This window comes from Dendrobates tinctorius, unplaced genomic scaffold (genome assembly GCF_039654945.1).
Source record: "Dendrobates tinctorius isolate UK_male_01 unplaced genomic scaffold, ASM3965494v1 ptg000388l, whole genome shotgun sequence".
Lineage (NCBI taxonomy): Eukaryota > Metazoa > Chordata > Amphibia > Anura > Dendrobatidae > Dendrobates > Dendrobates tinctorius.
This window is the reverse complement of record NW_027362054.1, coordinates 533,124-555,859: the sequence shown is the minus strand read 5'-3', so window position 1 is coordinate 555,859 and position 22,736 is coordinate 533,124.

Genomic DNA, 22,736 nt, shown 5'->3' with positions numbered 1-22,736 from the left:
CAGAATGATAATTGTGCAGAAATATCCTGCAGTCCCTATCTAATGTATTTAAAACCTGAACATGTGAACAGTGTCTAAATGAACAGGATGAAGATTAGCCGCTTCCTAGTATGGGCACGTGGTGTAAGCCAGCTCTTTATGTGCATGTCACACAAGAGAGGGGTGGGGTCTCTCAAATCATGCATAGGCACGGAAAAAACTGGATTAAAAACACATGTGACATGCACACATATGAACAAGTCGGTAGGACACTGTTCATACCACCCACTGACTCAAACACAAACAAAGAGCACAGAATGACAATTGTGCAGAAATATCCTGCAGTAAAACATATAACAGTAGTCAGCAAGTGCTGAAGAAAAGATGATAACAAATACAGGGTATTTAGTCGATACGTTTTTTTGCAAAAAAATGTATATCAAGCTGCTTCACCGCGTCAATGTAACCCTATTGAAGCAGTCCCTATCTAATGTATTTAAAACCTGAACATGTGAACAGTGTCTAAATGAACAGGATGAAGATAAGCCGCTTTCTAGTATGGGCACGTGGTGTAAGCCAGCTCTTTATGTGCATGTCACACAAGAGGGGGGGGGGTCTTTCAAATCATGCATAGGCATGGAAAAAACTGGATTAAAAACACATGTGACATGCACACATATGAACAAGTCGGTAGGACACTGTTCATACCACCCATTGACTCAAACACAAACAGAGAGCACAGAATGACAATTGTGCAGAAATATCCTGCAGTAAAACATATAACAGTAGTCAGCAAGTGTTGATGAAAAGATGATAACAAATACAGGGTATTTAGTTCTAACCCAACTCTGAGGACAGGGTGCAAAACTGAATGGCGTACTGACCTACCGAGAGCGTGCCCTGGTGAGGATTAAACAGCGCCTCAGTAGTAGAGACCAGGCGACCAGGTTCATCGAACACTTTACGAAAGGTGTCCAGAAAAATGGAGAGTTGAGAGACAATGGGGTCGTCTCGCTCCCATAGAGGGTTCACCCAAGCTAGGGCTTCACCTTCCAAGTAGGACACAACAAAAGCCACCTTGGCCCAATCTGTAGGGTACTGCAGAGCAGACAGCTCGAAATGTAGCTGGCATTGATTTAGGAACCCTCTGAAAAATTTGGGATCGCCGTTATACCGTGGGGGTTTCGCCAAACGGGGTGGTGGGTGGGGGGTTGCCGCCTGGGCTGGAGCAGACGCCACGGTCTGGAGAGCCAGGAGACGGTTATCCACCGAGGCCAAGTAATTTAAAATATGGGCCTGAGTGTCGCGCTGCTGTGCGAGCTCCTGCTGGAGACCCGCCATCTGGGGGGCGCTAGTGGGGTCAGAGGCCTGTAAGGACAACAGACGGGATTCCATAGATTTGAGGAAGGACATTATCCTCGTCTGGTTCTCTCGAAAGAACAGGAGTTCCTTTTGAGTTGGGGTCGGGGTACCAGCGGGGTCCATGGCCAGACTATAAAGTACTGTGAGATTGGAGACCTCCGGGGACTTGAACCCTCAGGACCGCGACGACGAACCTCCCTCGGGCGAGCTGGCCAGGTGTAACACCCCCTATACAGGGAGCATTAGGGGCAGACCCAGGGGAGACTATCGCCGCGGAAGCTGATACCTGGGAACAGCCGGGAGGAGATGTAGGCAGGGGACGTACAGGCGACCAGATGGGAGATGGCGACGACCACAGGGGAGACTGCTGAAGCCGCGGAGATGGAGGTGGACAGCAAAGGAGGACGGCAGGAATGGGTACAGGGAGAGACACTGGAACAGGCAGATGAAGGCAGGAATGGACTGGACCTGGAAGGGAACACAGGAAGGTCACAAGTAGGGAACCTAGCGGAGGACCAGGAAAGGTGCAAAGCGCAGAGACAGGGTGAACGCAGGAGAGCGTGGACCCAATATCAAACGTGAACCACAATTGGCCTGCCTGATATAGGCAGGGGGAGCTGAGGCAGCTGCGGTGAGAGCAATGGCCGCAGCAGCTGCAGGGCGAGCGGGAGCCGTGGAACAAGGAGCGGTATTCGTGACACCTACCTTCGTTTCCTCAATGCAGAGCAGACAGGACGACTGCTGTTCAGCGACCGGAGAGATGATGCATACCAGGCCTTGTGAAGTCCAGAGTTGTTTATTTGGAAATCTGGATACACAGCATATGATTGGTAATACAGTAACTCCTCCAGAAATACAGGTGAAAACAAGGTGCAGCAAGTTTGAGCAGCAAAGTGACAGCGAGTGACAGCGAGTGGTCGAAAACTGATGCCTTTCACAGCTCGATACAAGCGTGTTTCTCCCACAGAAAATGAAACTAAAAATGAAATGGCTGCTAGGAGGAAGAAGAAGACGTGACCCCTGAATTGGAAGTGAAAGGCACACCATAAGAATGAATTAGTTACAGGCTGCTATACAGAAAAGGCCATTAGGTGGCAGCAGTGCATCATGTAAGAACAGTACATTGTAAAACATGACAAATACAATACATAGAAGGATAACATAACTTACACAGAACAGCACAGGTTCGCCCATCTCTAAATTTCATTACGGTATATGCTAGTAATATTTGGTTATAGCCTGGTGGTATTTGTTATGTTGAAATATTATTTTGGGGTATGAATACTAATTTTATTTAATCTAATATAGCAGTATTAGTGTAAATAAAGTTCTTGTAATAAATCTTAGTTATCTCCATGCAGGCTAATGTTAGTAATAGAGACCCACATATGGAGAATGGGGGCAACATGGGCCTCTGTGCTTTCAAATTCCAAAGCTAAATTTCAGTCCCAGTCTGACCCTGCCGACCGCATATAAATCAGTGAGACACTTCTGCTTCTTTTGAACAGAAATGCACAGGATGCTAATTCCGTTTCTGTTCCATATCTCTAAACTAAATAGACATATGGAATAGTTAAACGGACTTGTGAACAGAGCCTTACATCACATTATTAGTGATAGAATTTAGCTGTATTTAGACTTCTGTTTTCTTTTTATTGCACAGTCACTTGTAATTAAATTACTATTCATAAATGTAATACATTTTATTAACAAATTTAAAGAAAACTTAATAGACACACTTTCCTTTTACGTATTGTGTTTTTATATTTTACTGCGTACAATACAAAATAATATTGTGGTACAGTGTTAGCCAGAAAAATAGATGTAAATACTTATGTCCCCCCAAAAAACTGAGAAAAGTATTCAAGCAGTGATACCTGTATTGGCTAACCAGAGAAATTATAATGATAATTATTATTATAATTTCTCTGGTTAGCTAATAAAGGTATCACTGCTTGAATACTTTTCTCAGTTTTTGGGGGGGACATAAGTATTTACATATATTTTACTGCAATAGGCAGTAATTTGTAAAATGCACCGATTCTTCTGAATTACAGCTATTCACAATGTGGTAGCTGAACCAGAATAAATCTTAGTTCCACTAGTCTTCAGTTTTCTGTGTAAGGATTGCAACTAAAGGTAAACACCATTCTAGTTACACATGAATAACAGCTAACACATTGGCGCCCCCATGTGGATTTATTGTGACATAACATTTACAAATCCACTCCCTGATACCAAGTACCAAGTCCATTTTTTGGGATTAGTAGTATAGCCCGCTTTCCTTAGGGCATCCAAGATTGCCTGAACTTTACTAAAATGACTTTCCAATCCCAGATGAAAATGACAAAGTCATCCAAGTCGTCAGCAGCATACTTTTTGTGAGGGGCTAGTATTCCGTCCACGGCTCTCTGAAAATGACAGACGACCCCTGTAACCCAAAAGGCATTGTGATATATTTATCTTCCTGGTGTTGAAAAGGACGCTTTTTCCTTGGCCTCCTTCGATAGGAAAATTTCCAGTATTCTTTCAAGAGGTCTAGGGTGTTGATGTATTGGACTGGCCCTAACCTTTCAATAAGCTCATCCAAATGGGGCATCAGGTAGGCGTCAAACTTAGAGACCTCATTAAAGTTACTGATAGTCATTACAGAACTGTCATTCCCCATCTGATTTTTGACCACCCACTATTGAATTCCTTAACCAGAGGCGTATCTAGGCTTTCTGGAACCCGGGGCGAGAATTCGGTGCAGCAGCCCCCCCCCCCCACATCAGCACACATGTCATTTGCACACTTAGTCATGTACCCACGAGCTGCTCTCCCTATTGCTCTTAATGTTCAATGAAAAACTGAGAGAAACAGGAAGAGAAGCTCGTTGTCACAGGACCATAAGTATGAATATCGCTAGTGAGTGAAGTGTCCATGTGATGACTGCTGGAACCTGCAGAGCTGAATCCTGACATTGCAGCTTCTGAATTCTCACAACGAATGCCCTGCACACTTTTAGGATTCTCCCTTGCCGATGGACAGTCATGTCAGCACAAGCATGTGATTTATATACTTCTGGCCACAGTCCGACTAGACGTGCCTGGCCTTGCTCAGTTCATTTTCATTGAGTGAGGCAACACATGTCTAGTCAGCATGTGACCGCATGTATGTAAATTACTGGCACGAGAGAATCCTGACAGCGTTCAGTGCACACTGTGAGAATTCAGAAGTCTGCAGTCACATAGAATGTCTGCAGACTCAGCACAAACCTGGACAACCCCTTTAATGTTCCTAAAATAAATTAAAAAAAGAGAATTAGTCAGTATCACAAATATTATTTACATCCAGGTACCTTATAGATGTCATCGTCTGAGTCGTTCTCATTATTTTCTTCATCTTGTCCAGACCCCATGATGAGTTTTCTCATCCACATTTCGTCTCTGCAGACTTCCATCTTCACCAGTCTTCTGCACCAACTCTCCACACTATGCCCTTAAAGATAGAAGTGTCATTATAATGCTCCTAAATAAAAATATCTGCAGTACACTGAGCCCCTGAATAAATAATTGCCCCTCACTATATTGTCTGCACAAAATAGGACCCCACACTGTCCCTCTTTTGGTACATGCCCGCCACACTGACCTCTCCTTTCCATACTGGCCCCCTCTACATACAGTCCTTTCACATTGTGTCTCCCCTATAGTGCCCACACTCTATACTGTGTCATCACACTCCCCCTCCTTGGTATACTGTCCCCTCCTGGCTGTACCCTTACACTGTCTCACCATGCTACGCCACCACTACTCAGTCTGTATTCTGTGCCCACTCACTTTTCTCCCCCGATACTGTCGCCTCACGCTATTCCCCTCCCTCCTCATAATGTCTCACATCCTCCTGTTTACCATACTGTCTCCTCTTATATTTATCCCCTACTTTCTGTACTGTCTGCTCACACATACCCCTCTCACATAACCCCACTGTGTCTGCACACATCCATCACCCTCACTCCCCGTACTCTGTCCACATACATTTTTCACATCACTACTCATACTGTGTCCGCATACATTCCCCCATTCGCTCCCCATACTGTCTGCACCCATCCCCACTCACCATACTGTGCCTGCACCATTCCCCCTATACTGTTTCCTCATACATGCCCCCATTGCGCCATACTGTTTCCTCATACATGTCCTGCATCTCCCCCTTTGCTCATTTTGTGTCCTCAAATCTCCCCACACACATTAAATCACCCCATTCCCCACACAGCCCATCATCACCCCCACATCACTCCTTCTCCACACAGCCCCTCATTACCCCCAATTCCCCACACAGCCACTCATCATCCCCCTAATCCCCACACAGGGCCTCATCATTCCCCTAATCCCCACACAGCACCTCATCATCCTCCTAATCCTCCACAGCACATCATCCCCCTAATCCCCACACAGCACCTCATCATCCCCCTAATCCCCACACAGCACCTCATCATCTTCCTAATCCCTACACATCACCTCATCATCCTCCTAATCCCCACACAGCACCTCATCATCCTCCTCATAACCCCTTCTCCACACAGACCCTCATCATCCCCCTAATACCCACACAGCTCCTCATCATAATCTTTGCTATGCAGCCCCACTCAAGTAACAGCAACAGCTTTCCAAAACCCATCCTTACAGTACTCACACTGAGTCTTGGGTCCTAATTCCCATTTGTACAAGCGGCCATGGTGCAGCCCCTCGGTCTTCTCCTCACACAGCTCTAGCCCCTTGGTCTTCTCCTCACACAGCTCCAGCCCCCTCGGTCTTCTCACACAGCTCCATGATGTAGCCCCCTCATTTCCTGCTTCTCCAGCAGCCTCAGCACAGCGTGGACAGAAGGAGGCCCTGCCCCTTCTGGTGACATCATCGCAAGCAAAAATTAGCTCCGTTCTAGGAGGTAGCTCAGCTGACAGGCTGCAGCTTTCTGTGGGCAGAGAACGGCCGACTCCCAGTCGGAGGAGCGGCAGCTGGCCCGACTGTGCACCCTGCAGGCTGCGCCCGGGGCAAATGCCCCGGCTGCCCCCCCTGGATACGCCTCTGTCCTTAACCCCTTTACCCCAAGGGTGGTTTGCACGTTCATGACCGGGCCAATTTTTACAATTCTGACCACTGTCCCTTTATGAGGTGATAACTCTGGAACGCTTCCATGGATCCTGGTGATTCTGACAATGTTTTCTCATGACATATTGTAATTCATGTTAGTGGTAACATTTCATTGATATAACTTGCATTTATTTGTTAAAAAAAACGGAAATTTGGAGAAAATTTTGAAAATTTCGCAATTTTCCAACTTTGAATTTTTACAGTTGTGGCCAAAAGTATTGACACCCCTGCAATTCTGTCAGATAATACTCAGTTTCTTCCTGAAAATGATTGCAAACACAAATTCTTTGGTATTATTATCTTCATATAATTTGTCTTAAATGAAAAAACACAAAAAGAATTGGATATAATTCCACACCAAACATAAAAAAGAGGGTGGCCAAAAGTATTGGCACTGTTCGAAAAATCATGTGATACTTCTCTAATTTGTGTAATTAACAGCACCTGTAACTTACCTGTGGCACCTAACAAGTGTTGGCAATAACTAAATCACACTTGCAGCCAGTTGACATGGATTAAAGTTGACTCAACCTGTGTCCATGTGTGTACCACATTGAGCATGGAGAAAAGAAAGAAGACCAAAGAACTGTCTGAGGACTTGAGAAACCAAATTGTGAGGAAGCATGAGCAATCTCAAGGCTACAAGTCCATCTCCAAAGACCTGAATGTTCCTGTGTCTACCGTGCGCAGTGTCATCAAGAAGTTTAAAGCCCATGGCACTGTGGCTAACCTCCATAGATGTGGACGGAAAAGAAAAATTGACAAGAGATTTCAACGCAAGATTGTGCGGATGTTGGATAAAGAACCTCGACTAACATCCAAACGAGTTCAAGCTGCCCTGCAGTCCGAGGGAACAACAGTGTCAACCTGTACTATCCGTCGGCGTCTGAATGAAAAAGGACTGTATGATAGGAGACCCAGGAAGACCCCACTTCTTACCCCAAGACATAAAAAAGCCAGGCTGGAGTTTGCCAAAAGTTACCTGAAAAAGCCTAAAATGTTTTGGAAGAACGTTCTCTGGTCAGATGAGACAAAAGTAGAGCTTTTTGGGCAAAGGCATCAACATAGAGTTAACAGGAGAAAAAAAGAGTCATTCAAAGAAAAGAACACGGTCCCCACAGTCAAACATGGCGGAGGTTCCCTGATGTTTTGGGGTTGCTTTGCTGCCTCTGGCACTCGACTGCTTGACCGTGTGCATGGCATTATGAAGTCTGAAGACTATCAACAAATTTTGCAGCATAATGTAGGGCCCAGTGTGAGAAAGCTGGGTCTCCCTCAGAGGTCATGGGTCTTCTAGCAGGACAATGACCCAAAACACACTTCAAAAAGCACTAGAAAATGGTTTGAGAGAAAGCACTGGAGACTTCTAAGGTGGCCAGCGATGAGTCCAGACCTGAATCCCATAGAACACCTGTGGAGAGATCTAAAAATGGCAGTTTGGAGAAGGCACCCTTCAAATATCAGAAACCTGGAGCAGTTTGCCAAAGAAGAATGGTCTAAAATTCCAGCAGAGCATTGTAAGAAACTCATTGATGGTTACCGGAAGCGGTTGGTCGCAGTTATTTTGGCTAAAGGTTGTGCAACCAAGTATTAGGCTGAGAGTGCCAATACTTTTGTCTTGCCCATTTTTTGAGTTTTGTGTGAAATGATCAATGTTTTGCTTTTTGTTTCATTCTCTTTTGTTTTTTTTTATTTAAAACAAATGAAATGAAGATAATAATACCAAAGAATTTGTGATTGCAATCATTTTCAGGAAGAAACTGAGTATTATCTGACAAGAATTGCAGAGGTGTCAATACTTTTGGCCACAACTGTATGCCCTTAAATCACAGAGATATGGCACTCAAAAAACTTGATAAATAACATTTCACACATGTTTACTTTACATCAGCACAATTTGGGAACTAAAATTTTCTTTGTTAGTATGTTATAAGGGTTAAAAGTTGACCAGCGATTTCTCATTTTTACAACACCATTTTATTTTTAGGGACCACATCATATTTGAAGTCACTTTGAGGGGTCTATATGATAGAAAATACCCAAAAGTGACACCATTCTAAAAAACTGCACCCCTCAAGGTGCTCAAACCCACATTCAAGAAGTTTATTAACCCTTCAGGTGCTTCACAGGAATTTTTTGAATGTTTAAAAATAAATGAACATTTAACTTTTTTTCACAAAAAAATTACTTCAGGTCCAATTTTTTTTATTTTATCAAGGGTAACAGGAGAAATTGGACTGCAAAAGTTATTGTGCAATTTGTCCTGAGTACGCTGATACCTGATATGTGGGGGGAATCCATTGTTTTGGCGTAAGGCAGAGCTCAGAAGGGAAGGAGCGCCGTTTGACTTTTTCACTGCAAAATTGGCTGGAATTCAGATCGGACGCCATGTCACGTTTGGAGAGCCCCTGATGTGCCTAAACAAGGGAAACCCCACACAAGTGACCCCATTTTGGAAACTAACTTATCTAGATACGTGGTGAGAACTTTGAACCCCCAAGGGCTACACAGAAGTGTATAACGTACAGCCGTACAATTAAAAAATCATATTTTTTCCACAAAATGATCTTTTCACTCCCAAAGGTTATTGTGCAATTTGTCCTGAGTACGCTGATACCCCATATGTGGGAGTAAACAACTGTTTGGGGGCATGGCAGAGCTCGGAAGGGAAGCAGCGCTATTTGACTTTTTTGGCTGGAATTGAGATCAGACGCCATGCGTGTTTGGAAAGCCCCTCATGTGCCTAAGCAGTGGAAACTAGACCCCCCCCAAGGAACTTATCTAAATGGGAGAAAACTACTGTATGGGCACATGTTGGGGCTTGGAAGGGAAGTAGTGATATTTTGGAATGCAGACTTTGATGGAATGGTCTGCGGGTGTCATGTTGCATTTGGAGAGCCTCTGATGTGCCTAAACTGTTGAAACCCCCCAAAAGTGACCCCATTTTGGAATTTAGACCCCCCCAAGGAACTTATCTAGATGTGTGGTGAGAACTTTGAACCCTCAAGTGATTAACAGCTGTCATACGCTAAAAGACGCTTTTTTGTAAAAATTGTTTTTGCATCACCACATTTTGAGAGCTATAATTTTTCCATATTTTGACCCACCGAGTCATGTGAGGTCTTATTTTTTGTGGGACGAGTTGACATTTTTATTGGTACCATTTTCGAGCCCGTAACAGTTTTTGATCGCTTTTTATTCCAATTTTTGGGAAGCAGAATGAACAAAAACCAGCATTTCATGAATTTCTTTTGGGGGGGCGTTTACACCGTTCCACGCGTGGTAAAATTGATAAAGCGGTTTTATTCTTCCACAAATTTGAGAAAATAGATATCCGGCACCTTTGTGTGAAAAAATACCCTGAATGTCTGCACATATATTTTTCACATTAATAAAAAACACCTTAATCCAACTTGGAATGGGTGCTCAGTCCCATGTTGAAAAAACAGAACATTTCATTGTAGAGAAAGAGAAAAAGCAGGATGGCACTCACCGTTCATGTGAATCAAATCACTTTATTTTACATATATAGGGACCTGTTGAAGCGTATTGAGCGCAAAACGGCTGTTGTCCGTCTTCCAGCACATTGCTCCCGCGCCTATGCTGATGCCCTATGTATGTGAAATAAAGTGATTTGATTCACATGAACGGTGAGTGCCATCCTGCTTTTTCTCTTTCTCTACAACGAAAGGTTTTATTCTTCTTGTCAGTACGATTACAGCGATACCTCATTTATGTCTTTTTTTATGTTGTGGCGCTTTTATGCAATGAAAACAATTTTATATAAAAAATAATTATTTTTTCCATCGCTTTATTCTGAGAGCTATAACTTTTTATTTTTTTGCTGATGACGCTGTGTGGTTGCTCGTTTTTTGCTGGACAAGATGACGTTTTCAGCGGTACCGTGGTTATTTATATCCGTCTTTTTGATTGCGCGTTATTGCACTTTTTGTTTGGCGGTATGATGATAAAGCATTGTTTTTTGCTTTGTTTTTTATTTTTATTTTTTAAGGGGTTCACTAAAGGGATTAACTAGTGGGACAGTTTTATGGGGCGGGTTGTTACGGACACGGCAATACTAAATATGTGCACTTTTAATATTTTGGGAGTTTTTTATTTTAAAAAAATGAATTTATTAGGGAATATATATTTTTTTAATTTATTTAGGGATTTTTTTATAAATTATTTTTACATTTTTTTTTTTTTACTTTATTTTATTGTCCCGGGGGGGACATCACTGTAATGTGTCAGATCACTGATCTGACAGTTTGGACAGCACTCAACAGGGCAGAGCAGTGCGACTGCGCAGGAGCCGCAACGGGAAGGAAAGAAGAGGACATCACCGTTAGAAGATGGGAGGCGCCGGACCAGACCGTGACACCCATCGGACCAAAACCGGACCCGGAATGCCCCTGGGTGAGTATAATCTAACTCATTTTTCTTATCTTTCAGGTTATATCGGTGGCTTATCTACAGCATTACAGAATGCTGTATATAAGCCCCTGATGTCAGTGCCGGCAGCTGATAGGCGAAAAATAGGGTGACAGATTCCCTTTAAATGGGGAACATTCCATGGAGGCTTTTGGAACTTCTCTGATAGAGAACGACAAGTAAGGTAATAGACAGTTGCAATCTTGACCATCCTTCTCTACCACCTTCTTTAACATGGCCTCCAAAGTTTATTAACCCCTTCACCCACAGGCGATTTTCCATTTTTTTCTTTAGATTTTTCTTTCCTTTATCCCAAGAGCCATAATTTTTTTATGTTTCAATCAATATGGCCGTATGCGGGTTTGTTTTTTTGCAGAACGAGTTGTACTTTTGAATGACACAGTTTATTTTACCATAGAATGTACTGGAAAGCGTAAAAAAAAATCCAAGTGTGGTGAAATCGCAAAATAAGTTGCAATTCCGTAATTTTTTTCTTTTGTTTACCATGTTCTCTACATAGTAAAACTGGCCTGGTAATATGATTCCCCAGGCTAGTACAAGTACACACATACCAAAATTGTACAGTTTCTTTTTATTTAAGTGGTGGAAAAATATCAGAAATTTGTATGAAAAAAGTTTTTGTGTTTGTCGCCATTTTCCGAGACCTGTAACTTTTAATTTTTCACGATCTGTGGCTGCATGACGGCTTACATTTTGTGCCCCGAGTTGACATTCTTATTGATTCCATTTTAAGGTAGAAAAAATGTTTTGATTGAGATATAAAACAAGGAAAAATTAGTTCCGCTGTGAGATTTACATATAATTTAATTTTACTGCTGTGTAATGTGTATACTATCTTCACAGATCAAGAAACCGGACGCAATTTATCAAGAAAATTGGACAGTCGGTGAAATTCCAAGAGAGAAAAAGAAAGAAATCTGACTATAAAAGTCGCAGTACATCAAATTAGTGAAATGTAATCATATTTTATTAGGATCCCATATACAAATCGTGAATGGGTGTAACAATATTAAATATAGGACAAAAACATATTTATAAGGTTCTAGTGCAAAGAATATACAGCTCTGGCAAAAAATTAAGAGACCACTGCACAGAATTCAGTATAAACTTGTTATTACCCTAACCCACAAAGCCCTCCATGGCTCAGCACCACCCTACATCTCCTCCCTCGTCTCAGCCTACCACCCTACCTGTGCCCTCCGTTCTGCTAATGACCTGAGGTTAACATGCGCACTTGGCAACCTTAATTTACTTTATAATAATAGTTTACGCATTGAAAACTGGGGGTTATTTGGCTAAAGTTGTGGGGGGTAGGGGTGGCGCCAGGTTTTCGGGTGCCCTGGGCCAAAGAGTGTCAGTGCGCCCTTTTAACACATACAACAATTCATAATGCTCCGATAGGGCACAGAAATATAGATATAGTACAATGAAAAATACTTCACTGCTTACATGACATGACTGATATTATCTATTTTAAATTCTACAATAGCTCAAAAAACGGACAGTATATTACTCCATACAGTATTATGGCCACCACCTAGTGCGCCATACAGAATAATGAGCCCCATATATTTCTCCATACAGAATAATTGGTCTCATATAATGTTCCATACAGTATATGATGAGCTCCACATAATGCTACAGTATATGTTGGTCCCCATGGATGATGCTCCACTGTCTTATGGGCCCAAATAATGCTCCATAGAGTCCATATATAAAGGGCCCCATTTCTAATGCTCCAGTGTATATTGGGCCCCGTAAATGCTGCTCCAGTGTCTGATGTTCCAAATTTGGAATGCTCCAGTATATGTTGGTCCCCATGGACGATGCTCCAGTGTGTTATGGGCCCAAATTAGGCTCCGTATATAATGGGCCCCATTTCTAATGCTCCAGTGTATAATGTGCCCCGTAAATGCTGCTCCAGTGTCTGATGTCCCCCATTTGGAATGCTCCAGTATATGTTGGTCCCCATGGACGATGCTCCAGTGTGTTATGGGCCCAAATTATGCTCCATATATAATGGGCCCCATTTCTAATCATCCAGTGTATAATGGGCCCCATAAATGCTGTTCCAGTGTCTGATGTCCCCCATTTGGAATGCTCCAGTATATGATGGGCCAAATAGATGATGCTCCAGTGTATGATGGGCCCCATATATCATTCTCCAGTGTATATTGCTCCCAAAAAAATGCTCCCAACACTTTAAAAAAGTTAAATACCTCTCCTTGCTGGGCACTGCTCTACTCTGGACTCCTCGGCATTGCCATTTTAAAGCTCTCTGCACTTGTACTGTTTCAGTAGAGGGCATACAGACGTGATGTCATCGCGCTCTGTAACCTGAATGCCACTGTCAGGAAAGGCAGAAGGCGTCATGGTGGTGGAGCAGGGAGAGGTAAGTATTGCAAGTGCTGTGGCCCTGAGCAAGCATGGGGGGCCCACTCATGGGCGACAGCACTGGCACAGGGCCCCTCATAGTACAACGGTATGTCTGACAGCGAGGGGGCCCTCCCACCAGCAGAGACTCTTTTGCGTACTATGAGGGGCCCTGTGCCACTGCCGTCGCCCACGAGTAGGACCCCCCACCTGCTCAGGGAACCAGCACTCTCATCTGCACCTTCCTCTGTGTCACCGTGTAAGGTGGTATAGTATGCGGGAAGGGGCACCTGAGTTTCATCAGTGTCACATTCTGGCTCTATAGAGTGCTGTGGGTGAATGTACCAGCAGAATCATCTAGCAGTGGCTGTGCATCAGTGCACTCCATCTCCGATTCATGTTGGACTGGGGAATTCAGAATTTCACTTGATAACACAGGCATGGCCTGTGAAAAGAGCTCCATGGAGTAATCTTATGTGTGGGCTGCCGCATCCTTCACTTTTAGTGGGAGTGAAGGAGACAAGGAAAGGGGTGGTTCCTGACAAGAAGCCTACACTGACGACTCTGTGCTTGCAGTTTTTGTAACTTCAGAAGAGGAGGCAATAGAGCTGGAGGCTGTTTCGGCGATGTAAGCCAAAACCTGTTCTGGATGCTCTGACTTTAAAAGCAGGTTACCTAATCCAAGAAAAGGAAGCCTTAAAGGCCTTCTTGTGCCAGCTGATGACGCAGGCTCAACACCTCCTGCCTTAGCTGCTATTGTGCTTTAGGCAATACCAGCAGATGCACCACCACCATCAGTACCAGCTGGCCCCCCCACACCCACGTCCGTGGCCTCTTCCACCATGCATAATAATTTTTGTGAAAATGGACTAAAAATACGAGCAGATATATGGTACTGTTTCAGAAGCGGACAGCTATATACAGTCTAGGGATAATTGCAGATCTCCGTATATAATTAATGAGTCAGACACAGATGGTCACAGGCTCAGTATGGATTAGACAATCATCTAAAAATTTGCAAAAGGGTACAGTATCACTAGATACAAGGTATATATAGTATAGTTTAATCATACTGAATCTCCATATACATTTCAGGAGGCAAACACAGATGCTCTCAGGCCCAGTATGGATCCGACAACAATATCGAAAGTTGAGAAAGGGTACTATGGCGCCCCTGAGGGTACGGTCGCCACAGAGGTAATGCACCTCATCCAAAGGTTTGGTATCCCACCCTCAGGTAAGGAGGGATCACCACTCAGGACTCCTAACCCTGCACTCAACACAAACACTAGTTAGTCAGTGCTTTCTGGGTGTACCCAGCGGATGGATGGCCTCATCCCAGACTGACTAGGAAAGGGTGTTGGGGGTTAGTGTGGAAGGTAGGTACAGTGGGAGGAGCTTAGGTAGCGGAGTGATTGTGGGCATCCAATCAGAGAGAGCAAGCTGACAGTTGATGAGTGTAGCTAGTCTGAGATAAATGGATCTTTCTAGAGAGTTGTCAGTCAGTGACAGGACAGAGTAAGAGCAGGATTGCTGTGAGAGGGCTGAGGGTCAGAGAAGAGAGAAAAATCTTGTCCAAGCTCATAGACTGGAAGGAAGGGATCCTTGGGGCATGGGAAGTGCGATAAGCCACCTGTGAAGCCCGTTTCTGGAGAAGGAAGGAGCAGGCCTCGTTGGGGAAGGTGGCTCCAGAAAGTAGTGGAGAAATACAGGGCTCAGCTAGAAAGACGGAGGCTGAGGTAACTTTAAGCTGTTGGAATAAAGCCCGGAGCCTGACCCACGTCGCCCGGTGTGATCTGTGGCTGTCGGCTAGGGACACTGTTTGCGAAGTCGCACAGCAGGAAGGAAGGGAGATATCAGCGCAGAGACAAGGCCTAGAAAGGATACACAAGGAGTCTTCATCAGGTGTTCCTGATCTAGCTTGGAGTTTGCCGCACCCCTCCCTTGGATGACACAGCATCAATCGGGTCATCTTGTGCTCAAAACTTTAGAGGAAAAACTCAGAAACTGCACCCAACTGTGTCCTTGGTGGCTTTTACAACTCGCCTGCTACACACACTCCACTCACCATCACCGTCAATGGCTCACAAACACCATCTCAACTGCCCTGCGATACAGCTCTGCCCGTGGAGAGCTTCATCATCTTGGCTGCTTTCACACCGGCCCAGAGGATCTGCATTGCAGAGTCGGCTACCCTAGTCGAATACCACAGGTGGCGTAACGATCCCCCTTTTCCAAATTATTTATCATACCATCTTCCACCTCATCTGAACTGTCATCTTCTTTATTGGACACTCAGGGCCACGGACTGGGTCCAAATCACCACCGTGACATACTTCCCCCTTAAAAGAGCCTGAAAGGCCCGGTACCGAGTAACCCCTGGCCCTGCGTGGCATTTCATTTTAACATCAGATAACAGAGATATATTGTATATTTTCAACATTATAAATCTACGTATATATTTGAGGAGGCAGACACAGACGCTGTCAAGGCCAGTATGGATTCAACAACAATCTAAAAAGTCAAAAAAGGGTACAGTATCACCAGATCCAAGGTATATATAGTATAGTTTCAACATTCAAGATCAACGTATTTATTTCAGGAGGCAGACACAGACGCTCTGAGGCCCAGTATGGATTACACAACAATAGAAAAAGCAGTAAAAGGGGAATGGATTCCAAGCGTACTGCTGTATACAGTGTTGGAGTCATTTGGCGATCTACATATATATTTCAAGAGTAACACACAGCCTCTCACAGGCTCAGTATGGATTACACAAGAATATAAAAACTTGAAAAAGGGTAATGTTTTACAATAGTTCAGCTGCATACAGTGTTGGTGTCATTTTAAATCTCCTTATATTTTACCAGAGTAAGACACAAACACTCACAGGGTCAGTATGGATTACACCAGAATATAAAAATGAGAAAAAGGGAAATGTATTGTACACGTACACCAGTAGACAGTGTTGGAGTACTTTGAAATCTTCGTTTATATTTCAGTGTCAGTTTGCCAGTCCAGACTCTCTGCTAGAGGAAGGTAGATGGATAAAAGTACAGACGTAAAGTCGAGTGATTTTAGATGTTTTTGAATTTTTTGTCACGGGAAAACCTCCCGGGAGAATTCGCAGAGGCGATGCTGAGCCTCTGCTGTGGATACCGCTAAAACGCAAATTAGTGAACAAAGGGTTGCTGTATCACAGTAGCGTCGATCCCATCACAGTAACTCATCTCCATCAAATTGTGATCACAGGGAGAGCTGTAGACATGCTCCTCACTGCCTATCAAGATCTGTCTGGTCACTTTGGAGTGCAAAACACAAGCCACAGGCCGTAGGGGATTCTATGGGATTGCCATGAGAGGAGACATTGAAAAATGGTGGCAGGAATGTCACACGTCTGTGACTATGAAAAATGTGAAAGATGATCATAAAGCACCACTGCATCCGATTGGGAGTTGACATCCATTACAAATGGTAGCCATTGGTAATCTGAAGGTAGAGGCCAGCAGCACAGGACATAGCTACATCTTAACCATCATCGATCAGTACACCAAATTTGTAGTGGCCGTCCCTGTGACGGATTTAACTGGCCAGACTACACAGCGGTGGAGCATGGAGAGGTAAGTATTGCAAGTTCTGTGTCCCTGAGCAAGCAGAGGGGACCCACTCGTGGGCGCCGGTACTGGCACAGGGCCCCTCATAGTACACCAGTGTGTCTGACGGCGAGTGGGCCCCCTCACCGTCAGAGACACTTTATTGTACTTTGAGAGGCCCTGTGCCAGTCCCGTCGCCCAAGGGTGGGGCCACACACCTGTTCAGGGCAACAGCACTTGCCCAGGTGCGGCAGGTGTTGACCCTGGGTCTGGGGTAGGGGGGCAGCCCATTTCGGGTGGTTTAAAAAATGGCATATGTTGATGTGTAGGCTGGACTTTCAGCTGCTGCAAATGGAGCAATTGGAGAAGTCAGAGGAAGAGGAGGACAAAAGCGAGCCTTTTTTCTGCCAACCTTGTGCTATCAGGGGAAGGTGGGACAAAATCTTTTGAAACCCATGCATGGTTCATTTTAATGAGGGTTAGATCATCAACATTTTGGGTTGACAGACGGGTCCTGTTTTCTGTCAGGATTGATCCAGCAGCACTGAAGACTCTTTCAGATAGCACACTACCAGCAGGGCAAGCAAGCTCCTGTAAGGCACATTGTGCCAATTTAGGCCATGTGTCCAGTTTTGAGGCCCAGTAATCAAAGGGGAATAACCTGTGAGGGAGAATCTCGATATGGGAGGCGAAGTAGTTTGTAACCATAGTTGACAACTGCTGTCTCCTGTCACTTGCAATCGATTCTGTATTAGCTGTCGTGTGCTCCGAACTTGAGAAATCAGACCACAACATGGTCAGGAAACCCCTGTCTCCAACGCCAGTTCGGCTGTGTGCACCACGAACACCTCTTCCATTTTGCCCACTTTGGCTCGTGGGAGAACCAGCTCCGCTGCTGTGTGCTGGGAATGCCTCAAACAACCTGTTTACCAGAGTTGCTTGTTTGTTAGCCAATATTAGCCCTAGGTTCTCCTGTGGCATGATGTTGTGTAATTTGCCTTTATAGCATCGATCGAGGATGCTGGCCAACCAGTAGTCATCATCCCTCATCATTTTGGCAATGCGGGGGTCCCTTTTTAGGATCCGCAAGGCATAGTCACATATGTGGGCCAATGTTTCAGGTGTCATTGCTGCATTGCCAGTGGTGGGTGGAGGAGCACTTTCTGGCAAATCCACATCCCTCCAGTCACGCACAAACCCTGTACCTGACCTTGGCATGCCCACATGTTCTCTTGCCCCCTGAGAAGCATCCTCCTACCCAAAACAATCATCCTCCTCATCTTCCTCTTCTTCCTCCACCTCGTCCATGCCAGTTCCCTGACCAGACAATGGCTGACTGTCATTAAGGCTTCCCTCCTCCTCCTCCTCCTGTTGTTCCTCAGGTGCAGATGCCTGATCCTTGATGTGCGTCAAAGTTTGCATGAGCAGACGCATAAGTGGTATGCTCATGCTTATGATGGCATCGTCTGTGCTTACCAGCCGTGTGCATTCCTCAAAACACTGAAGGACTTTACAGAGGTCTTTCAGCTTTGACCACTGCACACCCGACAACTCCATGTCTGCCCTCAAACTGCCTGCCTGTGTATCCTCCCACAAATGCATTACAGCCTGCCTCTGTTCGCACAGCCTCTCAACCATGTGCATGGTGGAGTTCCATCTTGTAGCCACGTCTATGATTAGGCGGTGCTTGGGGAGGTTGAGTGATCGCTGCAGCTTCTGCATACGACTGGAGTGGATGTCTGAGCGACGGATGAGCGAAGACTGTCTTCGCACCTTATGGAGCAGGGCTGTTAACTCCGGATAATTATTTAGGAAGCACTGCACCACCAGGTTCAAGGTGTGAGCCAGGCAAAGTATGTGTGTGAGTTTTGAAAGGGCTATGGCTGCCACAAAATTCCGCCCATTATCACTGACTACCTTGCCTGGCTCAAGATGTAGACTGCCCAGCCATGACTCCATTTGTCGATGCAAGTAGTCGGCCAGTACCTCCACGGTGTGTCTACTGTCGCCCAAAGACATCATTTTTAAAACAGCCTGCTGCCGCTTACCACTAGCTGTTCGATAGTGGGACACCTCGTGTGCAACACTGACAGATGTGGATGGAGTGCTCGTGCGACTGCGCTCTGTCGGCGAGCTTTCGCTTCTGGAGGAGGAGGGTCGAAAGCCTACAGCCAACTGTTTCCTGTACCGTGGGCTAGGCAGCTCCACCGCCGCTTTCCCCTGTGGAGCCTGCATCCACCACATTAACCCAATGCGCAGTGATGGACACGTAACGGCCCTGGCCATGCCTACTGGTCCATGCATCTGTTGTGAGGTGCACCTTTCCACTCACTGATTGTTTTAGTGCATGGACAATGCGGTCTTTCACATGCTGGTGGAGGGCAGGGATGGCTTTTCGAGAAAAGAAGTGACGACTGGGTAGGTCATAGCGTGGGACAGCGTAGGCCATGAGCTCTCGGAAAGCTTCGCTTTCTACCAAACGGAAGAGCATCATCTCTAATGAGATCAGTTTGGCAATGTAGGCATTCAAAGCCAGTGTCGGGTAGGGTGAGCTGGACTTGAGAGCTGCATATGGGGGAACTAGCATTGGACATGATGGACTGAGAAGGGGTTGGTGATGGTGAGGGTGTTGATGGCCTCGATTCAGTGTTTCCTCGCGAAAATATTGTGATTGCCTGACTGGTTTGGCCTAGCGATGACACCTCAACATTTCTTGATGGTGTTGTGCTTAGCGGTGGCCTTACAGTCGGGGAAGCGATGGAGCGTTGCCAGCTAACTTCAGTCGGACCAGGTGCACATGTGCTACCTGAGCTTTTGTAGTCCGTCCACGCTTACAAGTGCATGTTGGTTAAATGTCTAAGCATGCAACTGGTATTCAAATTTCTTAGATTTTTCCCTTTGCTAAAGGTCCTTCGGCACTTCTTACAGATGACCTTTGCGTCATCAGTAGGATTTTGTTCAAAAAAGTGCCACACTGCACTCTTCCTACTATGGTGCAAATTTTCAGGGCTTGCACGCTGCGCTAATTTGTCCGTCTGGCCAAGCTGTCCTGCAACTCTTTTAGTTTTCTTGCCAAATTTTGTGACAGCTACGGGCCTGCCGGAAAACCGCTGCTGCGAAGACGATGCCTGCTGCGGATCCTTCTCCTGTTCTGACCTATTGTCACCATCACCCTCTTTCTCCAATGGATGCCAATCCGGGTCAACAACTGGGTCATCCATGACCTCGTTTTCAATGTCATCTGCACCTTCCTCTGTACCTTCCTCTGTGTCACCGTGTAAGGTGGTATAGTATGCGGGAAGGGGCACCTGAGTTTCATCAGGGTCTGCTTCGGGCTCAGTAGACTGCAAAGGCAATGTAGTGCTGTGGGTGAATGTACCAGCAGATTCATCTAGCAGTGGCTGTGAATCAGTGCACTCCATGTCAGATTCATCTTGGACTGGGGAATTCAGGATTTGACTTGATAACCCAGGAATGGTATGTGAAAAGAGCTCTATGGAGTAATCTGAAGTGTGTGCTGCAGCATCCTTCACCTTTGGTGTGGGTGAAGGACACAATGAAAGGTGTTGTTCCTGACCAGAGGCCTGCACTGAAGACTCTGTGCTTGCAGTTTTTGTTACTTCAGAAGAGGAGGCAATAGAGCTGGAGGCTGTTTCGCATTGTAAGCCAAAACCTGTTCCTGATGTTCCGGCTTTAAAAGCGGTTTACCTACTCCCAGAAAAGGGAATCATAGAATCATAGAATCATAGAATCGTAGAGTTGGAAGGGACCTCCTGGGCCATCTGGTCCAACCCCCTGCTCAAAGCAGGATTCGCTAAATCATCCCAGTCAGATGTCTGTCCAGCCTCTGTTTGAAGACTTCCATTGAAGGAGAACTCACCACTTCTCGTGGCAGCCTGTTCCACTCATTGATCACTCTAACTGTCAAAAAGTTTTTTCTAATATCTAATCTGTGTCTCCTCCCATTCAGTTTCATCCCATTGCTTCTAGTCTTTCCTTGTGCAAATGAGAATAAAGTTGATCCTTCTACAATGTGACAGCCCTTTAGATATTTGTAGACAGCTATTAAGTCTCCTCTCAGTCTTCTCTTTTGCAAACTAAACATTCCCAAATCCTGCAACCTTTCCTCATAAGACAGGGTTTGCAGACCGGTCACCATTCTGGTCGCTCTTTTCTGAACTTGCTCCAGTTTGTTGATGTCTTTTTTAAAATGTGGTGCCCAAAACAGGACACAATATTCCAGATGAGGTCTGACCAAAGAGGAGTAGAGGGAAATAATGACTTCACGTGATCTAGACTGTATGCTTCTGTTAATACATCCTAGAATTGCATTTGCCTTTTTTGCTGCTGCATCACACTGTTGACTCATATTCAGTCTGTGATCTATTAGTATACCCAAGTCTTTTTCACATGTGCTGTCACTTAGCCCTATTCCTCCCATTCTATATATGCTTTTTTCATTTTTATTGCCCAGATGTAGTACTTTGCATTTCTCCCTGTTAAAAACCATTCTGTTAGTTGCTGCCCACTTCTCCAGTTTATTTAAATCTTTTTGAATCCTCTCTCTCTCTTCTCTAGTATTAGCTATCCCTCCTAGCTTTGTGTCATCAGCAAATTTAATCAGTTTACCCTCAATTCCTTCATCTAAATCGTTGATAAAGATGTTGAACAATACAGGGCCCAGGACAGAGCCCTGTGGTTCTCCACTTGAGACATTCTTCCAACTGGATGTGCAGCCATTTACGACCACTCTTTGGGTCCGATCACTAAGCCAGTTATGAGTCCACCTAACAGTTGCCTTGTCCATTTCATACTTAGTCATTTTTTCAATAAGGATTGTATGAGAGACTTTGTCAAATGCTTTGCTGAAGTCAAGATATACTATATCTACAGCATTTCCTTGATCCACCCAATCAGTGATACCGTCATAGAAGGAAATTAAGTTAGTCTGACATGACTTATTAGTTACAAACCCATGCTGACTCTGTTTAATCACTTCATTCTTATCCAGGTATTGACATACATGTTGTTTAATAATTTGTTCAAAGATCTTTCCTGGTATAGAAGTCAGACTCACCGGCCTATAGTTCCCTGGGTCCACCTTCTTCCCCTTTTTGAAGATAGGAACAACATTTGCTCTTCTCCAGTCTTCTGGCACTTCTCCTGTTCTCCAAGAATTTTCAAAGATTATGGAGAGGGGTTCAAAAATTTCTTCTGCTATCTCCTTCAGTACTCTGGGGTGTAATTCATCTGGACCTGGAGACTTGAATTCATTTAGGTTAGCTAAGTGTTTCCTCACTATCTTTCTGTTTATAGATATCCTGGATTCTTCTATTCCCTTAATAGGACAGTGAATAACAGTTGATGTTACTTTTCCTTTCTGAGAGAAAACAGATGCAAAATAGGAATTTAAAAGTTCAGCCTTCTCAACATCCTGTCTTACCATTTCATCATTTTCATCCTGTAAAAATCCTATAGCATCTTTGACTTTTCTTTTACTTTTGACATATCCCCAAAATCCTTTATTATTGTTTTTGACATCTCTTGCAAGCCTCAATTCATTTTCAGCTTTAGATAATCTGATTTGTGCCCTGCAGGTTCTGCAGACAGCATTATATTCTTCTTTAGATATGCCTCCCTCTTTCCATTTTATAAACATTTTTTTCTTCCTTTCTAGCATGTGCTTAAGTTCTGTGTTCATCCATCCTGGTTTCCTTAAATGCTTCAACTGTGCTTTGAGAATTTCATTTTTCAAGATTTCCCATCCCTCCTGGACATTTTTGTCTTTTAGGATATCCAGCCATTGGATCCCTCCAATTCTCTTTCTGAATCCCTTAAAATCTGC